A 14,434-nucleotide genomic window follows, 5' to 3' on the forward strand; every position below is an offset into this window, starting at 1 on the left:
ACACCCTTCCGGATCCAGCCAGCTGTCAGCCTCTCTGTTAAGTTTTGCCTGATTGTCCAAGTAGATGTGGTTGATACATGCATTTTATTCCCATAACACTCTGGGAAAGCTCCAACTGAAGGATTTATTGCATTGTCTTGTAATTATCTGTTTTTATTTCCAAACTCCACAATAAAGAATGATTCCTTCCAGGACAGGCATTGCATTTTGCTCACTTTCTTTTTGCTGAATTTATTGCTAGTGCTATACAAGTGACTAACCCATTGCAGGAACTCAATAAACTAAATGGATGAGTGAATGAACAGATAAATACATGCCAGCTATCACTCCCATCTTATATTTGATTCATTCCCTTAACATGATCTGTGCAATGGGATCCAGATAAAATGACTCTCTGAAATGGCTTCAAATTTCTGGCCTTCATGTCTCAACTCATGTTCTTCCCTGTTCTCTGCAGTTGCCTCCTTCCTGTATCAACACTATCTGTTCACTCTTGCACATCTGCCAAGCCATAAAACGGTCACTCCTCCATGAAGCCTTTACTGACCCTAATCCAAGAGCCGTCCTTCCCTCCTCTGTATTCCTTTGTACATTTTCAGTGCTTCCTTTTCCCCCTAGTCTCTTGCTACTTTGTGTTTATTTATGTAAACTCATAATTACTCATTCACAAGGATTTATGCTTGTGTCCAATTACAGGCTCTTTAAATGAGATATGCGATTTTCTTTGTACCACGCTCTTATAGGTATGCACAGCAGCACATAATTGAGTTGGCCAAAAAGTTCATATGGTTTTTGGCTTTTTCGCCATAAAATAAAAGAAACAGTTTCATGTTCACCAATAACTGTATTGATTTGCATATTTTCAGTATCTCCTGCAGGGTATAGCATTGACTGTTCTCAATTAGTGTCTGGATTTGATCTCTATCAACTTCAGCTGGTCTACCCAACCATGGAGCATCATCTAGTGAGAAGTCTCCAGCAGGAAACTTCTCAAACCACTTTCAACATTTTTGATCAGTCACAGCACCTTCTCCATCCACCGCAAAAATTTTTTTGCACTTCTGTTGCATTTTTATCTTTCTTGAAATAATAAAGCATAATATGACAAAAATGTTGCATATTTTCTTCCATCTTCAATATTACAATGGTTATACAAAAATTTCACCAATTTTGATAATTTTTTTAAATGCTTGCTGATATGACAGCTGTCATAGTACAATCTAACAAAACTGTTTCAAATGAAGTTAAAGACAACTAAGTGCTATTAGAGCCACCTTATGGGGGAAAAATGGACTTTTTGGTCAAACCACTATCTTAGGCTGATACAACTGTGATGCTCATGTGAATAACTGATGTATTTATACATTTTATCTTGTTTGCATCTTTTTCAAAGTAGATTTCACATACCATTTCTGTCAAAGATGACAAAACCCAGCAAAACCCACCTTTGGGCATTTTTATTTATCCCAAGAATTTTTCTGTAGCGCTTTATGCCAGTATTGTTTTCATCTAGAGATGCGCTAATGTGCATCCACATAAGTGTGTTTTGGGTTGTCCAGTATTGTCTTCCAAAGAAAATTAGCTTTGTTACGATTCCAAACTTGGAAAAACAAAGATAGTAAAGGTGAGTCATAGCTATGACATTAGGTTAGTACTAAAAGCAGTTATTTGTATGAGCTAATGTAAAAGTAATGACAACTAGAGAAAGTGACCTCACTCCCTTCCGAATACACAGGAAGGCAGATATCCTAACATTGGTATGTGCCATTAATTACAGAATCCCCTTTACACTGCAGGAAACACTCTTTCTAAATGCTGTGTTGCTGTCTATTTTTAACAGAGCAACGGGAAAATAAATTGCTCATGTAATAGGGCAAAACTAAGTAGAAGGTGGTGGGGTTTGTGCCCCGGAGGATGACAGGAGCACGTTCTCGCAAACTTGGAGAAATGATTGCAGACGAACTAAGGCGGGTGGGATAAATGTCGTGAACGGAGCTCTCCGTGCAGACTTATCCCATTACTTGATCACTAATAAATTAATTTGTCACACATCAAAAGCAGGTGGACTAGAACTAAAATTTATCTGCATTTGCTAACACCTTCAATTCTTTTCTGTAATTCCAAACTACCATTCGGTTAAGGTGTCCTGGTTAAAGATGTGCCCAACATTACTCAGTTTATGAAAGGTTACTGCACCCCAATGTTCATAGCGGCACAATTTACAATAGCCACGTGTTGGAAGCAACCTAAATGCCTATAAGTAAATGAGTGGATCAAAACACTATAGCACATTTACATCATAGAATCCTACGCAGCAGAAAGAAAGAAGGAGCTCCTACCCTTTGTGACAGCATGGATGGAACTGGAGAGCATTATGCTAAGTGAAATAAGCTAGGCAGTGAAAGACAAATACCATATGATCTCACCTTTAAGTGCAACCTAGTCAACAAAACAAACAAGCAAGCAAAACATAACTAGAGACATTGAAATTAAGAACAAACTGACAGTAACCAGAGTGGAGGGAGGAGGGGGGTAATGTGGAGAAAAGGGTGAAGGGTTTTCAGGAACAACTATAAAGGACACATGGACAAAACCAAGTGGGAGTGGAAATAGGGGAGGGAGGTGGGGATGGCTGGAGTTGGTGGGGAGAGGTAGGGGAAAAAGCCAGAAAACTGTACTTGAACAACAATAAAATGTTTTTAAAAATGGAAAAAAAAAAAAACCTGATCACATTGCTGGGAGAAGGAAACACTAAAACTTTGAAATGGTCTTGGCAATATTTATTAATATTTTTGATGTAGCCTTATTCTCTGATCTTGGTACTGGATACATGGGTATGTCCATGTCATAAAAATTAATAGAGCTCTCCACCCTTTTAATTCTATTATCTGTATAAATCAGTTCTACTAAGTCTATTAAAAAGTACATTGGGACACTTAAAAAAATACTATGCATTTTCTGTATATATTTTTCTTCCACTAGAGACTTTTAAAAAAGAATCTATTAAAGACTATTCCATCTTTGAATAAGCTCTGAATTACCTTTGCTTCTGTCAAAGCCCATTTATCAACCTGACAGTGTGAGTCTCTAAAAGCAAATAAGGGCAAAAAGGGTCCCTGCACTCTAGCCTCGTCAGAATTAAGCTCCTTTTCCAGAAAGGACAGGCATCCTAGACAGAGAGCTGTAGTATTTTACACAACCTTGGCGAAACCCTACATAATGTCTCTTTCTGGAGGGTCGTATGTGAATTCTGTCTGATGTAATTCTGAAAGCCACTACCTTGCAAAAGATCGTTAACAAATACATGTATTCATTCATCTCCTTGAATCTAATGCACTGTTTTAAAATGCAAAGGTAAAGGAGAAAAAAAAACCTCCTCCATTTTCTACAGCTAACTTCTGATTATGTATTCCTTTTCTTACGTATGTTCTTACAGTCTTTGTATAGAAACCTTAAGACAAAATGATTAACATTATTTGGGAAATATTTTCTATAGGCAACAGTGATTTAAAAAATCTCACTAGGTCTATACAAGCCTAAATTTGGTATGTTGGTCATTTGTTAAAACAACAATATTGTTTGCTTGAGCAAATGCCTACATATAAACATTCACCATCTAGACACAAATGTCTGTGCTTTATTAACCATTGTCCTTGAGAACATATCTACGCAACTTGAACAACTCTCTTTTCACTAATGGAGTGGAACATTGTAGAGAGAATTCTATTAAACAAAAAGTCAGTCCTATTATTGGATCTTGCTGGATCAATGATGCTAAACACATTACCCAACCAGTCTGAAAAGTATTCATTGTCAGATGTCCGTCTAAATAATTATAGTCATTTTGTTTAAATTAAAATAATTCAAAAAGTACACTGTCCAATGAGTGTGTGTGTTGGTTAATTGATAAGTCATACCACAGATGAACTCTTGAGAACACTTGGAGTGCAAGCTGGTGGCAGATGGAAAAGCATCAATCCTGACTCATGCATGCACATGTCACTTCTTCCCTAGCAGTCACTTGGTTCCACTTCTGTCTTCCGTGTACAGGAAAATTCACTTTGGACTTGGGCTACTTTGCCTACTTAAATTAAAGTCTAACTAGATCAGTTCATTTTCAGATTGAAAACCAGATCAGTCATCTTAAGTATCGCAACAATATAATCAAGGTATTTGGGCTATGAAAAAGTATTGTATAATCTTTTAGTTTTTAAGAGGGCCAACCCTCAGAAATTCACAGAAACTGATTTCTGGAGAGAACTAGCTAACTGAAAATGAGCTAAAGTGGAGAAAATTTGAGATTAATTTTGTATTTGTAGAAAATACACAAAAATAGTGAAGAAGGTCAAAAGCTACGAACTTCCAGTTATAAAATAAGTGAGTCTGGGGACGTCAGGCACAGCATGGTGACAATGAATAGCATTATATTGCATATTTGGAAGTTGCTAAGAGAATATATCTTAAAAGTGTCCATCGGAACAAAAAATGTAACTATGTATGGTAACAGATGTTAACTAGACTTATTGTAGTTATCTCTTACAATAAATACGTATTTGTTTTTTTAAATATTTTACTTATTTATTTTTAAAGAGAGGGGAAAGGAGGGAGAAAGAGAGTGAGAGAAACATCAATGTGTGGTTGCCTCTCTCACGCCCCTGACTGGGGACCTGGCCCTCCATGCAGGCACATGACCTGACTGGGAATCGAACCTGGGACTCTTTGGTTTGCAGGCCAGCATTCAATCTAATGAGTTACACCAGCCAGGGCATAACAAATATATATTTGAATGATTTACATTGTACATTTGAATCTACTATAATGTTACATGTTAATTATACCTCCAAAATAAATAAATAAATGAATGAAGAACAAATACTCAGATAAGTAGCTAATGCATCTTGTGAACAGATAAATGTTAACATAAATATAACCATGACAAAAATGTAATGCCAGATAGACAAGTTGTCTCATAAAAGATACCTCACCTTTTAGTAATACCAAGTTTCCAGTTCTTTAAGGAAACTGTGGTAGAATTACATCTAACTTTAATATTATTTTTCCTGTAAGCTTTATGCAAAAACCAAAAATTCTGAAGGATGTCAAGTCATTAAAGTATCATTACAAAAAATGTGTTGCAGTATTAGTTTTGCTTTCCTTAGGCAGGTTTAGTGACATGGAAGGAGGCGGGCACTTCTTCTCTCCAGGGTTTCTCTGTTATATTTTTAGTCTAAAAAATAATCCTTCAAATTATCAGTGAAAATGCTCTAAATTCCATGAGAAGAAAAAGTGTTTTCACAAAGGAACTTGAGGCATGAGGTTCCATGGAAGCTTGATTAACTTCCATGGAAGTTAATGAACTGGCTGAGGTTTTTGAAGCTTGGATTGAACAGAATAAAGCAAGTCCTCCTTGGTGAGTGTTTCTGAGAATCAGAAAGGAGCCTTCTGCACCAACTGGTAGAGGGCATCTTATGGTTGCAGTGAACCCCCTTTTATTAGACTCCTATTTATTCCTAAAAATAAAGACAGAGTAGGAAACAGGAGAGTATTTTAAAAGGTGTATATATTGTCTATCAGCACAGCATTTAGCGCAGATACAACAGCTGCTTCAATATGTAAGTTCACACACATTAAGAAGTTTGGTGGCAGGCATGCAATGCAATGTACAGATGATACATCACAGAATTGTACACTTGAACCTATACAACATTATTAACCAATGTCACCCAATGAGTTCAATTTTAAGAAAGAGGAAAAGAAAGTTACATGTGCTAAACAAAGAGGTCATCTTTTCCATTACCCTAACATTTCTAGGACAAAGTCAAGGAAGTATCTGGAACCACATTTTAAAACAAATGTTATTCTCTGAATTATAGGCCTTATGTCTGTTCTAGAAATAGTTGCATGGCCAGTATAATTATGGCTTCTATGAGTCACGGAGGCCGCTTTATGCACTGTTCATCCTATTTATACCCCATGGAACAAATATTCAGAAGTTAAGGAAACAATGATAAAAAACTATGTCCGGAGGAGTTCAATGGCCACAGCCTCCCTTCTTATAACTCCAACTAAACTCAAGGATCCCAGCAGACAGGTTGGGGAGACCTCCCGCCTCCTTGGAAGTCCTCAGTAGTTATGAGGGAACATGTAGGTAGGTCTTGGCTTTGTTTGAGGTCTGACCTTGCTGGGCTATTACAGAGAATTGGATTGTACTGAAAAATATGACCATAGCAATTTTCTCTACAGCAGAATAGTGCACTTCACAAGAGAAGTGTCGGATTATTGAATCCTTTGTGTTGAAATGTGCTTTGTACAAGGGTGTACGTATTGGACCCTACATGCCAAATATAGTTCCTATACATTCTGCCTTCAACTGACAAGTTACCTTGCTGCGTGGGAATTTTTATAGAGCAACAGTGCGCTAGTTAAATGTTATACTATTTTTTTCCCTCTTTTCTCTTGAGTTGGTAGAATCAAAGGAAAGAAGGAAGACCAAAATTATGAGAACTATAGTTTCCAAAGTAGAGAAGAATTAAAAGGTGCATTTTCCCATAACACAAAGCTAGCAGTATGTTTGGAATGCCCTGCCTCCACGTTCAATCCTTCTGTGAGTAAATGAATGTGGACTCCATCAGACTGCAAGCTCAGGGAGTGAAGAGACTATATATTAAAACTGCCATGAACCTTTAGATCCTTAAGGAACAAATACTGAAAAGTATCTTTTGGTATGAGAGAGTTTATGAGGTTTACACTATGTTTTTCTTTCAGACTGGGGGAGTATTTTCACTGTTCTCTTGATTTCTTTGTATGTATTATTTATTTCTAATGATTCAGTATCTCTTGACGTATACAAACTTCTATTACATATTACAAAGGACTTATCAAGATTCCCCATAGATGTTAAAAAGGAAGAAGTTGTTCTGTTGCAATTTTTCCAAAAAGGTTATAATTCATAAATGAAGGCATTAAGCTCCTGATGTAATAAAAGCTTAGCAAACACTACTCCATCCCTCATTTGTTTTCAGGTACAGTACTTGTATTTCTTGCTCATCCTTTGATGATGTTGCTTTTTGTGATGTGGTCATTATCTCTCTCTCACTCCTCTGTCCCTCCAGCTAATATTCACCTAATGCAACAGTCCAACTGTCCACGGAGATGTAGCTAATACTGTCCTCACTTGGCAAAGTAACTGAGTCTCAAGTGTTTAAAGTGTTGCCTGACCAGGCAGGTGCGCAGCAGAGCCTGGACTCAAATCCCCATCTTTCTCATTCCAATTATGCATACTGCAACTCAGTGCTGAAATTTCTCTGAGTTAGACTTTGAGAATCCAATCTGTTATGAATGGACATAAATCTTAGAGATCATTGGAATAGTGATTCCCAAACTTTGTCATGCATCCCAAATCACTATAGAGTCAGTAAAACCCACAGATTCTTGGGCACTGGTCCTAAACGTAGATTCCTCCGGACTGAGGTGGGCATAAGGTTTTCGTATTTTGAACATGCTTCACCACTGACATGAAGCACAGTGGATTTCAAAGGCATGTGTCTCTTTCTGGCCTTTATTTTATAGACTAGACAACCGAGACTTTTGTTTGTGATGATGACAGGAGTAAAGCTCAGGCTTCTACTCCCCATGTCAATCATTTTCCTGGTCTGTCATGGTTAGCAGCGATTTCCTATGTACATACATCAGCTCTCCCTGGGGATTTCATAATTATTATTTTATGTTTCTTTCCTTGGCTCTAGTCATTTTTAAGGAAATTGTGAATGAAGTTAACACATTTATTGGGAGAGGAAACTTGCTTTAAAATGTTCATGAGCCCTGACTAGTGTGGTTCAGTAGGTTGGTTGTCGTCCTGCAAAGCAAAAGGTCGCAAGTTCGATTCCCTGTCAGAGCACACGCCTAGGTTGTGGGTTTGGTCCCCTGTTGAGCGTGTATGAGAGGCAAACAATCGATATTCCTCTTTATCTTTTTCCCCTTCTCTTCCCCTCTCTCTAGAAATAAATAACTAAAATCTTTTTAAAAATGTTCCTGAAACACTGTGTTTTGTCTAGTATTCTTTGTGTTAAAGAAAACAGAGAGAGCAATTAAACCTTTAGGAAAAATGCTTAATACCACAGATGGTACCCTCCATCTGGGAAAACATATTTGGGTTGCTAAGTACCATGTCAGTGGTTGACCAGAACATATTAAACCCCATTTAAAATCCAATCTCATGTCAAAGCACCTTGAAAGAGCAATAAGATAGCGACACCCAGAGCGGGGCAGCGCTCCAGGGTGGGTTCATAGAGCCCATGAGAAGGTGTTTGAGACACAAATACATGGTGAGGAGGTGGTTTTGGTGAGTGAAAGAATGGCTAGTAATGACACCTGAGCTCATTTCCCACTTGAATTCTCACTTTGTTTGTGACTCTATATTAAATATGAAGAGAAAACAATGAAAGAATATGAATTTTCTGAATGCTTTTTAGTGTTTAGGCAGAGAAAAAGCAGATGGTAGGTCTTTTTTTTTTGGAGGGGTGGCTTATGAATACATTTATCCTTATGTAATTGCTCATTAATATTACATTATAAAATTCATCATACTAAACAAGAATTCAAGCCGGACTAGCTCTAAGCCCTTCATTTAATTTGGAAGAAATGGAGCATTTCCTTCTAATGATTTGCAGGTATTATCTTCCAAATTAGGCAGTGAATCTTAACAAAAAATAGCCTTCTCTCATATTGTGCTGTAACGTCACAGAAGCTCAAGCGGTGCCTCACTTGAATTAGACGTTGAATACTTGTTGGATGAAGGAGGGTGTGGCTGAGAAGGGACTGGACTGGATGGTGATCACAGGCTAGCATGGTTTTTCTCAGAATAGAAGTAACACTCACAAATGAGATAGTAGCATTCAAGGACAGTTAAGGAAAAAATAGGGCACTGCTAATGAGGTCTGAGACGTAATTACCCCATATCCTATATCGCCCCGTATCAACCTCTATTTTTACTGGATCTCAGTTTTTAACCCTGAAATTATACTGCACTATTGAAAGTGTCCAGATATATATAGAGTTTTTTTTTTTTTCTTTCTGATTCCAAGAGAGTCCAGAACCACAGGGGATTTCTGTTCATACTATGATGAACCCTATTTGGTAATAATGACTGTCAATTCTACCTTGATGGAATATCTTTCAATTTTCTTAGGGGTGAAAAAGCTAAAGGAACAAAAACAAAGATGGTAAGGTGAATTGCACACAGTCGCAGTGACATATGTTTTTGTTCAGTGTCCATTCTATCCATGATTTTGTCTCTGCACTGAGTCTTTTTCTGAAGTCCTAGCCAGCACACTGCACGTTCTGTTTCATCGTCCACTGGGGACTGCGTGCCTTGCAATTGGAGAAGCGTTAATTTTACCTTGTATGTGATCTCTTAGCAACAGGTAAGTGAGGGAAAAGAAAGTTGAAAATTGCCACCCTGACTCCAAACTACAAAGTGAAGACAATTTTCTATAAAGTCCATTTAATTTAAAATCTCTTTTCTGCCTCTCTGACAGCCTTTCCACTAAGCACTGCTATTAAAGTGCTACTCAATCCACCTCACGGAACAATTGTTCTCCTGGTTGTTACCAGGGCTCAGAGCCAAGTACACTACACTACGCTGATGCTACTGATGGATGTTGTATTTATGGCCCATATGCAGGGGAAAAGATGAGGGTAAGTCAAATGTCTAGTGCTCTTGTAGTACCAGAGGAAAAGAATAACATACCATGTTTACACAGCATCTCTCAGAGGGATGTCTTTCTCCCTCTTAAAGGCAGCGTTGGGTGATAAAATACACTGCCACCTATTTGAAAAATTAATTTACATATTATATATATATACATATATATAATTTGCCATATATGTATGTGTATATATATGTATATATATGTGTGTGTATATATGGCAAATATATATATGTATATATATATATGGAAAATATATATGTAGCATAATACACACACACACACACATATATATAATATGAACTCCTACCCAGAACATTCTCCATATATACACTTATAGCAAAATGAGAATACATGGATATGAGTCAATATTTTAAAAGTTATCTCTGGGTTATAAGGTAAAATGATTTTTTAAATGCATGTTGTTTCCAAATTTCCTATATTAAATATGTAGTTATCCTATATTAAATTAATAAATAAGAAATAATCATAGAAGAACTTCTCTCCAGCATGGCCAAGTAGGCAGAAACAAAATCTAATTTAATTTTTTTTGTACTGATAACTAAATTTTTTTGTTCCTGACATTCTAGTTTTCCATTTTGAAAACAGTACTGATAGTTATTATGTGGCCCAAAATAAAATGTTGTAATGTAACCTGATTTTTGATAGATAATATATTGTAATAGTCATGTAATAAATTTGTCCTCTTCATTTTTTAATACATTTCTATAGACTTTTTGTCAATGCAACATCAGCATTAAAAGTAGTACATGCTTTTTAGTTGGAATTGGGTTAAATCAATTCTTCAATTACTACCAATTATTTGTTTTTGGGAAATTTTCTAAGCATCTCTCTGTCTCAGTTTTTTTATCTATAAAACATAGACATTTATAAAAAAAGAAAATCACTAATTGAGCAGTTATGATACATATAAGGAACAACAAATGGGAACTGCTTAACCCAATGCCTGACACACGCCTGCTCACTAAATACTAGATATCATTATATGCTACATGTAATTTAAATATGAATAAATTACTTTGAATATTTTTTCCTTCATCGAAAAGGAAATTACGCCAGTCTTTAAAATCAGTTATTTATTGCTGTGAATATAAGCTCTGCTGCTTAGTTTGTAGAGATTATTTTAGAAGATGCTTAACCAGAGAATCAGTTTGTTCAACTGTGAGACAAATAAAAAATACTGCATTTTGATAGTTTAGATGATAATGATAATAGCTACTATTACTTATTGAGTTTGATGAAGTGTCAGAGCCTAGATTAAACAATGCATGCCTGGTAGCATATTCAATCCGTGAAAAAGTTTTGTGAAATATTTGAGAAATCAGTCCCTAAGAATTAAAAGCAGGAGAACTGCATTAATCTAACGGAATAATTAGTTGGTGTTAGAGATAAGTCATATTGTGCATTTGCTTGTATTAAAGTTACACTATCTTCTGAATATCTTCATAAGCTTTTTGAAGTAAAAGATACATATATTTTCCCTGACATTCCAGAAATCCCCATGGTCCACAACTTTGATGAATGCTTTGAAGTGAATAAACGAATGAGTGAGAGAATGAATTAATAAATGACCTGTCTGGAGGTATATGAATTTTCAGTTATGTTGAAGATGTGTGGGCTTAACATGTTCTCTCTTTTTAAAACTGCATTTTAACCTTCATTCACTCAGTCTCTCTGCAGACAGACCTTAAGGGTTAATTCAGCAAACATATCGCACACATACATAATTATAGCCACATATTATATACGCTACATACACTATGTAAATTGCAACCTCAAATTTTATGCAGAAACAATAATAAAACGTAATGGTTCCTTCAATATTTTTAAACTACTGAAACATGAAGTTTTTTTATTTTGCTTAAAGCCCCCATCACCCTTCATACCAATCAAGAACACATGAAAAATCAGCTTTCATGGGACATACACACAGAAACACAAAATTACATTTTGTATGGCCCTGTGGCATTTTGACAAAATGGCCCTGAAAAGAATATGAAGACAGAGTATGAGGAGAGGATCGTGAATGTGGAAGGAAATTGTTTTTATTGATTTTCATTGGCAGTACAGTTCATATCACAAGGACTAAATTTATGAAATCAGTTGTTTTGCAGAGAGAAGCAGGCTACCTTTAAGACTCTGGTTCTCATATCCTTTTGATTATTAATTTCTGAGTTTCAGACAGTTTCTGATGTCCAAATGATAAGAATCAGGACAAAATATAGGAAATTAGGTATTTTAAATGAACAAGAAAACTATTATTTTTAGAAATATCCCACTCCAAAGACTTAAAATTTATACTGGCTCTTCTGGGCATTATTTAATTTCTTTTGTACACAATGCTTCCCAAGGCAATAAAAATTTGCCTTGGGAAGCATAGAGACAGAATGCAATATACTTAGTGAATTCAGATTTATCCCACTGTTATAAGAAGCACTCCAATTTTTTTTTAAATGTTGGGAATTATACAGTTATAATAGATGGTTATCATACTGTCAATGGCTTTTGATTTTCTGATAGCTTTACAGAAGTCAACTTTCAGATATCTTTAATACAACAGATAAGTGTAACATACTAACTACACAAGAATTTGAAACAATTTGTAAGGATTGTTTCTTTGGATGTTGAACAGTTGCAGAAACCCCCATTTCTCTCCCTTGTGTATGATTCCATTTCCATTTACTGTCTGACACATTATTAAATGCAATCATAAAGCAGAGTGTTTCCTGGAGCAGAGGAGAGGCAGAGGGAAATTATGTTACTCAGAATATCCTAAATTCAATAAACAAAGTCTCTCTGTGTATGCACAACCAATTTAACCATGTTGACTCAATTGGTCAATCAATTCTGATTTAAAGCAAAGGTCAGCTCAGTCAAACCAGCAATCAATTTAAGATTATCAGTAAAAACTTTCAATTTGCATGCTCTGAATATTGCAGGAGGTGCAATTATTCCTAAAATAAAGAACAGCTCTAATTATGTAACAATGGGATTAAAATTACTGAGTTTGAAGTTTGTTTTGTTAAAATATTCTTTTTACTCTTTCTTACCTCAGAATATTATTTTACTGAGAAAGAGGAAATTAATTTAAACTAAGTAGACATTTTTCCTTGAGAAAATCTAGATCTACTTTATAATGAAGGAAGATAAGTGTGCTTTTATATTTTGTAAAAATTACAGTCTCAGGAACAAAACAAGGTAGAATCTGTTAGAAAAGAGATAAACAATTTAAAAGGAAATTAAAACTATGACCTTGGGATTTTGCATCATCATATCACTATCTGAATACCATATACATTATAGGGCCTAAAAAAGAAATCAAACGTGCAAATAAAAAGATTTCATGGACCAGGCACTGTTCCGTGCATCTAAAGCACCAGTTATAGCTTCTGCTAAAAGAGACTTTAAAGTAATATCACAAATTTTTAATCTAAGGAAAAAATACAATGCATAAAAGACAGATTTATATGAATATGTCAAACTTGCAGTTTAAAGCTTTCTTGTAAATTGTGTAAACTCTTCATGTTCCAGAAATTCATATTCCATAGAAATCAGCATGACAATAAATGGAAGTCTGTGAGGAGCACAGGATCTTTCTGAGAGCAGTTTGTATTGTGAAATGGTCACAACCTGGGCTTAGAGAGCTCTGGACAGAAACCCGGATTCCCTTTGATAAGTGACATAAACTTGGGCAAGTAACTTAACAGTCTGAATCTCGTTTGCTTGAGAGTAATGAAACTTTCTCCTAATTTGTAATGATCTGGAACCAAAACACTGTCATATGCTTACTAAGAGATGTTGAAAAATTGGCATTCAGTAAATGGTAAGTTATTACCTATATGGATATGGCACATGTTAAATAAATCAGTAATTTCATATACATGGTGTAGAGTTTTTATTCTTCTAAGAAAAATTACTAATTAAAAAACTGTATCAGATTACAAGTAGAAATGATACACTAACCTTCGAATATACCAAAAGTGGAGAGTTTTAGACTTGGGGAGTGGTAAGAAATGATCACTCAGGGAACATTTGAAACTTAAGGCATATAGACAGTATTGAATTATACTCGGAAGTGGCCTAAGTAAATGACGAAGGCTTGGTAAAACGAACTTTGGCAGATGTCTAATAACAGATTATGAAAACTGTCCCCTCAAGGGACTTTAATTAAATGTTTGGCCACTTAGGGCCATTCAAACAGTATGGCATTACACAGGACAAAATCGTTTAAGAACCTAATGATACTGGGAGCTCTTTGGAGAGGCAAAAAATAGAGATTTCTTTGAAAATTAAATGCCAGCAAAAGTATAAAGTGACCTCAAGTAAATGAACCCAGTAGGTGAGATCTTGGCTATGTAAATGTGAAGGGACGTAATTTCTTATCACAGAAATATGTCTAGTCACATCACCAAGATTGGGACCATGCATCCCGGAAAAGTGCGTATTTTATCTGCATACATGAATAAAGGGAAAATGAGCCTACAACGGCATGCAGCTGATTTATTCTTTATAGGGTTTAGCCAAATGTATACACTTGTATATAAAGATAAAGGCGCCCTTTAATGGAAATCAATGCAATCTCTACATTTTTTTTGGTCTGATATGCCTGACCAAGCACATGTGCTGTTATTATTACAGAAAGGCAGGCTGACTCTAGCTTTTATTATGCCTGAATAATGAAAAGTCATTTTGCCTCGCTGTGGCTC

At 35.8% G+C, this 14,434-nt stretch overlaps 1 protein-coding gene across 4 annotated transcripts in view; it reads right to left on the reverse strand.

The window, feature by feature from the left end:
• Positions 1-14,434, reverse strand: part of PCDH7 (protocadherin 7) — a 403,653-nt gene that overhangs the window by 66,546 nt on the left and 322,673 nt on the right. The gene's annotated exons all lie outside the window — the stretch shown is intronic.

The sequence above is a fragment of the Desmodus rotundus genome, chromosome 4, assembly GCF_022682495.2.
Source record: "Desmodus rotundus isolate HL8 chromosome 4, HLdesRot8A.1, whole genome shotgun sequence".
In the NCBI taxonomy this organism is placed as follows: domain Eukaryota; kingdom Metazoa; phylum Chordata; class Mammalia; order Chiroptera; family Phyllostomidae; genus Desmodus; species Desmodus rotundus.